Consider the following 9,607-nt stretch of genomic DNA (forward strand, 5'->3'; position numbering starts at 1 on the left):
AAGTCACATGACACCAGGCTATAGTCCAACAGGTTTATTTGGAAGTACAAGCTTTTGGAATGCTGCTCCTTTGTCAAGTAGTTAGGATCCTGCCTCACTAGCTACCTCACCAAGAAGCAGCGCTCCAAAAGCTAGTACTGTCAAATAAACCTGTTGGGCTATAACCTGATGTTGTGTGACTTTTAACTTTGTCCACCCCAGTCCAACATCGGCACCGCCACCTTATGGACATGGTTCTTCTCCATACAGAGCATTTGATGCAGTTCTGGTGACCAGCTCTAAAAGTAATTGATGAACTCCCTGGTTTCATTGTAAGAAGACACATCAGAGTGGGCAAGATAGACAGACCAGACAGACCGCACACACACACGCACGCACGCACACACACACTCACACACACACACCCCTTGTACTTTTTCTCTAATGAAAGCTCTGAGAAAATTCCACATTGAACGACAATCAGTGGCAGCTGGAGCTCCTGACACTGTCAAGCCTCCATCATTGATTCTGCAGAGTCTACAACACTGATGGATACAGAGTCACACACACAGCTCCTTGCCAATCAGATGACAGCAGGTGTGGTGTAAACATTTTGGATGTGAAACCCAAAACTGATCAGCCCTGGGTAAGGCCCTAATAAAAACACCAGCTTTTCCCAAATGCTTCTGTGCATAAGTTCAGCCTGGAAGAGAGGGTTAATAAAGTATTGTTGGTGGTTTCCAACTCATTTTATTCAGCTTGTTAATTGGGAAAGGAGGGGTGTGATGGTTGACTTCAATCCCAATGGCCAGAGAATAGGGACCATATACATCTAAACCTCATCCAAAGTGTCTTGTGGGCACAGGGTGGAAAAGGGTCGGTGACACTTCCCATAGTTGAATAGTCCACTTTCATTGTCTGAAGATTAGCCAATGGATGGCTTACTGAATAATGACCATGGCTCATGGACCCAAAGCATGTTAAACAGCAAGATCTCCGGTGAAGTATAAAAATGTGAAGAAAAATATTTTGATCGGAAGTACTAGCAGACCACAAGACATAATTCGAAAGTACAGTCAAGATTAGTGTGGTGCTGGAAAAGGACAGCACGTCGGGCAGCATCCGAGGAGCAGGAAAATTGACGTTTTGGGCAAAAGCCCCTCATCAGGAATGAAGCCATTCCCAATGAAGGGCTTTTGCCCGAAACGTCGATTTTGCTGCTCCTTGGGTGCTGCCTGACCTGCTGTGCTTTTCCAACACCACTCTAATCTTGACTCTAATCTTCAGTATCTGCAGTACCCACTTCTGCATAGTTCAAAAGTATCCATTCAGAGCAAGGACTGAGGTAGTAAAGCCCCTGAACTAACATGTCTGCTCTTGCTGTGATAACCCGATCATGTATTTTTGTAAAAATACATTGGATTTGAGGGTTACGCTCGATTTAAAAATAGATATGGCATTCACCACTTTGAATAAAATATTACTATCTGTGAGCTTTCACCTCTGCACCCTGGATTTGGTGAACTGGATTTGGTGATTGGCATAAGGGAGGTGGAATCTGCTACTGTATTGTGACGACATCACCTTAATGGAGATCATGTGAAAAATGAAAGACTCACTTTTATAACCAGCCATTTTTGACACACAGTCATCGTATTACTGTAAAAAAAAGAATGGTCACTTCTGTGCACAGCACGCTCCCACAAATATCTATGTGATATTGGCTCATTGTGACAATCTGTTTCAGTGCTGGTGATTGATATTGAGCAGGACAATGAGGATAACTCTCTTCCACGTCTTCAAAACAGTACCATGAGGAACTTTGACAGCCACCTCTGAGGGCAGGCACAGCTTCAGTCAGGCAGTTAAAGTCACAGCCTTGTTTTTGTGCTGAATCCTCAGACTAGAACATGGTGACTTAGAGACAAGTGTGCTATCAACTGTGTCATGGCTGACACACTATTAAAAACATCCCCCCCCCACCCCCAAACCTCCATTGACTCAGCAGATTTTTCTTCGAATTAATTCATGGGAATGTGGGCACTGCTGGCTCGGCCAACATTTATGACCTATACCTAATTGCCCAGAGGGCAGTTAAAAGTCTGTTGTGATTGGAATGAGGGTGGCCCAGTGGATCGCATTGAGTGTGATTGGGGCTGTTAACCTGGTCCAATCAGGGAGCCCTGGCTGACCGATATAGACAGGAGTCCACCCGGTGCGAAGGGGGGAGGGCAAGTCAGAGGATCTCCTTGTGGGTCTGCTCCTGGGCCTGGCCAGGCTGGCCATTAACAGGTCCAGGCAGCAGACCATGGTGGAGAGGGGGTCATTATGGCCAACTGCCTTCCCCACTTCCGTGGTTATGGATGGGCCTGGGTGTCCCTGGAGATGGGAGCACAAACTATCTTCCAATAGTCTTGACCTCATTAGGACCAGGTGGGCACTGTGGGGAATGGAGTGCTTTATTTCCCCCTCCAATTCTATTTTTATTTAGTCTCTACCCTCCCCTTCACCTTTTTCACATAAGCATTGCCTGCTCTGGCTTTGCTTGTCACCAGTTCATCTGCCACATGGGTGACTTTCCTGGTGGTGTAATGTTAATAAAGTTATGTTCACTTGGTGTTTTCCCTGTGTTTTCCACCAAGACACACACACACACACAAACATGGGTGCTGAGGAATATAAGCACTATTGTTGCATGGCAGTATTGTAGGGGAAAGAAAAATATTTAAGCAGGAGTCTCAGGGATTCTCCTTGTTCCAGGGACTGGCTCTGAGCTGGCTGGTCAGAGTCCATGTATAATGCACATGTAAATAAAGGGTGACCTGGTGACAGGAAACTGGCTTCCTTATTTCAAGCCAACCACATTGCTGGGAGCTTGGAGTCACATGTAGGCCAGACTGGGTCAGGACACCAGTTTCCTTCCCTAAAGGAAATTAGTGAACCAGACGAGATGTTTTCTAACAACAATCAGCAGTGGTTACATGATCACCATTAGACCAGCTTTTCACTTCAGATTTTTATTGAATTCAAATTTCACTACCTGCTGTGGTGGGATTTGAATCATTTGCTTTGAGAACAATAGCCTGGGATTCAGGATAACTAGCCCAGTGGTGTTACCACTGTGCCACAATCTAACAGAGGACAAGCTGAACTATACAGGCCAGAAAGCCATGGCCTGTGGTGGGAGTTGCTGTTGCTCAGGTCCTGCTCCTGGGTGTGGGTGCCACCTGTGAGTTCTCCACCACCCCATGATCAAATGCAAAACAGGTAAAGAATTCAGCCGATGCTACACAGTTTTGTGGTAATAATTGGATGAGAATAAACACCCTCCTCACTCCACCCAAAACCAAGCAATCTCACTTGAGAGGAGGGGAAAAAAAACCAAGTGGAGAAAAGCACAAGTCAACACGAGAGAGTCATAGAGATGTACAGCAAGGAAACAGACCCTTCGGTCCAACCCGTCCATGCCGACCAGATACCCCAACCCAATCTATTCTCACCTGCCAGCACCCGGCCCATATCCCTCCAAACCCTTCCTATTCATATACCCATCCAGATGCCTTTTAAATGCTGTAATTTACCAGCCTCCACCACATCCTCTGGCAGCTCATTCTACACACATATCACCTTCTGAGTGAAAGCATTGCCCCTTAGGTCTCTTTTAAATCTTTCCCCTCTCACCCTAAACCTATACCCTCTAGTTCTGGACTCCCCCAACCCGGGGAAGAGACTTTGTCTATTTATCCTATCCATGCCCCTCACGATTTTTACAAACTTCTGTAAGGTCACCCCTCAGACTACGACGCTCCAGGGAAAACAGCCCCAGCCTATTCAACCTCTCCCTATAGTTCAAATCCTCCAACCCTGGTAACATCCTTGTAAATCTTTTCTGAACCCTTTCAAATTTGAAAATACTACCTGGGGAAATTCCACGGTGACCCATCTGGGGGGGGGGGGGGGGGGTAACTGAAGCTTGTCCGGAATTTCTCACTGGTCCTGAATTCCCGAACTTTTGTATGAGGCGATTGCCCACCCCAACCAGAAACAGGCTCAGCTCTCACCTGAAGGAATGTTCTACATTGATACCCACCACATGGGACCTGTTGCAAAGGACCACTATAAGCTGGACAAAACTTTCTGCCTCTCTTTTCTCCTTTAAGATTCGTCCAGCAACCCACATCTTTGACATTCACCTACCCTGACATCAGCTCCTGTGGCTTGGAGCATTTTTTAACTTGGTAACACGCTCGAAAAACAGACTTGGATGATTTCGCTACATCACAGACGCGATATAAATGCAAATTGTTGCTGCTGGGGAACAGTGCCAGCTCTTCAGTGGTTTATTACAGGTGATGAACTAGCAATTTGAACAGAATGGCCAAGTAAGAAAATGTCTGGTTTCAAGGCTGATACTTTGCCTTTAAGAAAATGACATGTCTCGTAGAGCTATTTTAAAATGTAACCTTAGTTCTTCAAAAGAAAAATGTTTTTCTTGGCCTTTGAGAAAATTCTGTAAATAATAATGTGCAAAGAATATTGTCAACTGAAATTTGAACTAGAAAGAATTAGGTACTGCTACCAAGTGAACACATCACAACACTCACTCTGTTCATGATTTACAACTCCTGGCATGTGCCACTTTCATGTCCCTGCTGATACGTAACTCAGAGATCAACATTACATTGCTTGTTAGACAAATAAATGGTGCCTCCGCAGTTTTAATGAATGGACTGGGCAGTCAGTTTTGCGTGTTGTAAGGCAGTCATTGAGGCTGTGGATTGTTTCAGGTTTCATAGACTTCCATCCTGCTCAATGTAGAAATGACGACGTCATCCCTCCTTTTGCAGGCAAAGCAGTAAATGAAACAAATAAAGTGGCTGAGTCCCGCTCTGGAGTGGAGGCATCCATAAAGGAGTGCACCTCAACCTTTTCACCCTAAGTAACCTCTGGTCCAAGGAAAACAGAAATAATCTGAGGATTTTTTCTTCCCTTCAGTATCTAGCCATGCTTGCTGGAAACAGCACGCCATGGGTCTGCATGATTTGAGTTGCGATGCTGCCCTATGACTGAACAGCCTCAATACTGATGCGCACTCATTTAATGGGCTATTGATGCGGCAGGGGCAAAGTCAGGGAGCAGGAGAGGAGGGATCGAGTCTGATGCCTTTATACATCCAACCAGCTGAGACAATAAAGGGAACATTGTCTGCGACTGAAGCAATTGAGAATTTAGTCGTCACTACTGGTTAGTTCAGAGGTCAGACTGCGGGCTGAACCCATTCTATTGTCATTGTGAGCAAGATACACAGGTAAATTATACAAGACAGAACAAGCAGCCTGTACTTCTGTTGTAATACCAGATGCTTATTAACTGTCAGTTAGCTCCACATATTCAGGACCCATCTCTGTGGTTGGTATCAGGGTCAATCCATGATTGGACAGGTGACAGTGCACAGTGGGTCAAGTTTGTTTATGTCAGAAGCAAAATTCCTGTTATATCAGTTAATAAAAAGATGTTTTTCGTTCCATTGGCCCAGTTTCTCCTGGCGTGTGTCAGATTGGGGAAATGCAGTAGCTACCTGCTCACACTGCAGCACCCATCATCTTTTGCCAGCCTTTTGCTGTGGAGACAATGTAGCCAGGCAATAAATCTAAGCAAATACAAGTGGATAGGTTGGTCAGCAAACTCTCTTTTTAATAAAGAGATCTCCCTGTCCTTTTTTTTAATTGTTCTGAGTCAGAAGTAATTCTGATTAAAGTAATCAGAGATCAAAGACTTCCCTCACCAAGAAAGCACCAATTAATGAGCTCCTGTAGATGTTAGTATCAGTATCATGCTGCTTGCCACTGCACTTTTATCAGGTTTTGCATGATCTTGTTTTCTGAAATCTTATCTATTTTTGCAGTAATTCAATACCTGAATAAAATTTGGGGAATACCGCACCCATTAAGGTTACTTCAATCCATCTGTGATTTGAAGCTCCCGAGAAAAGTACAGCCCATCAAAATGAATCTGGATATGAGTCGCAGAACCTGGATAAGCCCACACTTTCCCTCTCACACCCCTCACTCGCTCTGTGTCAGGGCCCAAAATACTGCAGGTCTTTTCCCTTCTCTATTCTGCATGATTGAGTAGTTCCTCTGCAGAGGCAGCAGCACAGCACAATGTGACTGTGACTGCAAAAGCTCACAGCTGATCAGAAAACAAACCAGAAACACACTGATCATAAATCTCAGCGTAGCCCTGAGATCCCACCGCTCTGACCTCCCCCACGTGACCCCTTCAGGTGTAGGACTGATGAGATAGTTCATTTCTAGAATGTTAACAGTAAGGATTACTTCACTCTTTATGAAACACAAGAATTATGACAACTTCCTCTGCCACTGTTGGCGTGAAGAGTTGCTCGATCATGAGAGACGATCTGTGAGCTCCCTCCTTGATTAAAGCAGACGCCCTGGCGATAGCTGCAGAGCCACACTATCAAACAGCACAGCTTCCCAGCTGCTGAGCTTACTCAAGAGACTCCTTTTCATTTACTGCAGTATCCTTTCCACAGCTATTCCATCCTCTCCCTCTCACTCTCTTTCACTCCTGCAATCCTGTCCTCTCTCTGTCTTACTCTCCTCCTCTACCCTACTTTCTCCTCTTTCTTCCCGTCCTATCCCATTCTGTCTGTCTTGTGGTCCCTCTCTCTGCTCTCTCTCTCCCGCTCTTTGAAGAGTTATCACAAAAGGATTGCCTCCTGAAAAATGAAGGCCGAGGGGTAACCTAATTAGGGATTTATTTTTAATTTCGAAAGCTCTGGATAAAATGGATACTGAGAGATGTTTCCTCTTGTAGTGAAGAGCGAAAGTGAAGGCCATCAATATGATAGTCACCAAGAAATCCAACTGGGACTTCAGAACAGCTTTACCAAAAGAATGGTGAGAATGTGGAGTGTGCGACCACAGGGAGTGGTTGAAGTGAGTAATAGAGCTGAATTTCAGGGAATGCGAGTGTAGGCTTTGAGGGAAAAGGGAACAGAGGGTTATGGTAGAGGTTTCCATGAAGTAGAGGCGGAGGTGACGCAATTGGGACATACACACCAGCATGGGTTGCTGGGCTGAATGGCCTGTGCATCCTATGTAACTGATACATCCTGCTGCTCTCTCTCTCTCCTTCTGTTCAGTTCATGCTCAGTCTTCTGCTCTGTCCTCTCTCTTTCCTGCTCTCTCTCTCCTTCTGCTCTCTATTTGTCCTCTTCCCTCTATATATCCTGCCCTCTCACTCTCCCCTCTCTGTCCTCCTCTGTTCTGTTCTCTCTATCCTCTCTCTCTCTCCATCCTGTTCTTTTTCCCTCTCTTTCCTGGTTGCCGTAACTCTCACTGTTCTCTTTCGTTGTCTCCTAATCTCTCTCTCTCCATCCTGGTCTCTCACTGTCGTATTCTGTCTCTACTCTCTCTCGTTCTGATCTCTCACTCTGTAAATCCAGGTCTCTCTCTCTCTCTCTATGTCCCGATCTCTGTCTCTCTCTCTATCCTGGTTTATCGCTCACTCTCTGTATGTCCTGATCTTATTCTCTACCTGTCTCTCCCTCTGTATCCTGTTCTCTGTGTGTGTGTCCTGATCTCTCTCTCTCTCCGTGTCCTGATCCTGCTCTCTGTCTGCCTGTTTCTCTCTCTCTCTGTGCGCCAATACAGAAAGGGCAAGGTCGCCAACCCCTTCCTGCTTTGGGAACACTCACGCATTCGCGGGTCCTAACAGCCAACGGCGGACCGATGGGAAGTGGAAAGCCACGTTCTCTTACCTTGCCTTCTGAACAGAAGTGTAGAGTCCAAGGGCTGCGGGTAAAACTCCCTGTGGCTTGAGCAGTGTACAGCTCCTGCTGTAGCCCCTAGACCACCCTAAAGTGCCCCTTCCCCTGCTCTGGCAGGGCTTTGATCGTTACATTCTTTGCCCCCAGCACCACTCCTCCCAGCCGGCCCAAAGTAAAGTGTTTTAACAATGAAAGGTGGGATTGCCGTGAACAGTGCCGGCCTCCTGAAGCAGTGATGTCATTTCATGGCCATATTTGGTGCAGAAACTGATTCTCTCTCTCTCAGGGAAGGAGGAGCTTGAACTGCTTCTGAAACCACTCCGAGCTGGAATCCAGACTGAAGTAACGTTTCAAGTCTCAGCCAATTCCAACAGGAAGCAAATCGAGCTGCTGCTGGAGGGGGGGTGGGGGGGGGGGGGGAGGGGACTGTGATCCACTTCTCACGCCATTGTTTCTGCAACACTTTTAAGTCATTGCAGTTCCCTTCCAGACATCCATCACCCCCTCCGCTCCTCTCCAGCAACACTGAGGAACCTCATTCATTCCAGCAGCGTTTCATGTTAAAGTCACAGGCGCATCTCAAGTTGCAACAACTTTTCAGGGTGACCGATTGCCCTGATGTACACTAGGGTCGACAGAGAAGCTTCTGCTAACCCAGTGTCGCTGCCCAGCACCTTCATGCTCCTCTAGTACTCAGTCAGGCTGCTGTTGGTTATCCAGCCCGCAGAACTTTACACAAAGGCTGGGACTCTTCAAAAGGTCCTTACGACCGGTAGAATTCGCCTAATCCCCTAGGGATCACAGTCTGCTGCTGTAGATCCTAACAGTAAACACCCCCCTAAATAAAATAAGAACCAACGTAGGCACGAAAGTGACTGGGATTGAGAAAACCAGTAACATTGTCAACAATGAGCCCAATTCCTTTGCGCTCACTTTTGCAGATTGTATTGAAATGACTTGCTTTAAGTTAACATAAAATATCTGCTATACCTTGAGATTCACTTTTACAGTCGTGTACATTTCCCGTCCAACTTTCTCTCCCCCTCCAAATTTATACCCCACTCCACCTAGGAATGATGGGGATCAGGTCTTATAAGTGCCAAGTAACACCCCCCCCCCCCCCACACCAACTAAATGAGCTACTTTTCTGGGGTAAATGCATGTGGTGACTTTCAGCCAGCTCTTTGACTGTGAAGGCATCACATCACAGCCATGTCGGACCCTCTGATGACAGACTCGACCCTCGCCCTCTCACTGCATTGTGGCCAGCAGCTGTTCAGACTTGCCTAACCTTCCTTTCCCCCTCCCTTCACCTCTAACCCTGTGACGTTAGGCCAGGTTGGTGTGGTGCCTGTACCACGCTGCGTTACACTGAATGCTGCAGTCATTCACGGGGCGGGTGGGGGGGGAAAGAGCTACACAAACCAAATTCAAGGCACTTCCTATTTGACAGCAATCTTGACGGATCCCCTCTTTATGCTATTCATCCAATCACAGTATTTTTCCCAAGTTTATACTTTATTCAAAACATTGTCAAGAGCAGACGGTATAACATTCCATACAATCCTACTTGTTTCAGTCCAGCATGTGGCTCTATCGTTATGTTATCTTTACAATTTGCATTTCATGTCAAACATACAGCCTGAGGGTATTTTTTACGTATGTTCCAGCCCCTCACTGTGCTATGGCAACAGGGCCTTCCACTCTGATCTTAACCCATTGTTTAAAATGCTGTTGGCTGACTGTAGATGATTGGTTTACACAATGGGAGTGTTAGCAAGGGAAGAGAAGTTGCTTGTTTGCAGTCAGTGGAATGCTAATGGTGTTAAAAGT

The 9,607-nt window shown here is 46.2% G+C and overlaps 1 protein-coding gene across 1 annotated transcript in view; it reads right to left on the reverse strand.

Moving 5' to 3' along the window:
• The window catches only part of luzp1 (leucine zipper protein 1), a 150,108-nt gene extending 142,120 nt beyond the window's left edge, over positions 1-7,988 (reverse strand). The window contains exon 1 of the mRNA XM_043717397.2: positions 7,766-7,988. The gene's annotated coding sequence lies outside the window, so the exon portion shown is untranslated. The remainder of the gene's footprint in view (positions 1-7,765) is intronic.
• Between the last annotated feature and the right edge of the window lie 1,619 nt (positions 7,989-9,607).

Source organism: Chiloscyllium plagiosum, unplaced genomic scaffold, assembly GCF_037043375.1.
Source record: "Chiloscyllium plagiosum isolate Xiang-an unplaced genomic scaffold, Cpla_swu_hap1 HiC_scaffold_30, whole genome shotgun sequence".
Taxonomy (NCBI): Eukaryota; Metazoa; Chordata; class Chondrichthyes; order Orectolobiformes; family Hemiscylliidae; genus Chiloscyllium; species Chiloscyllium plagiosum.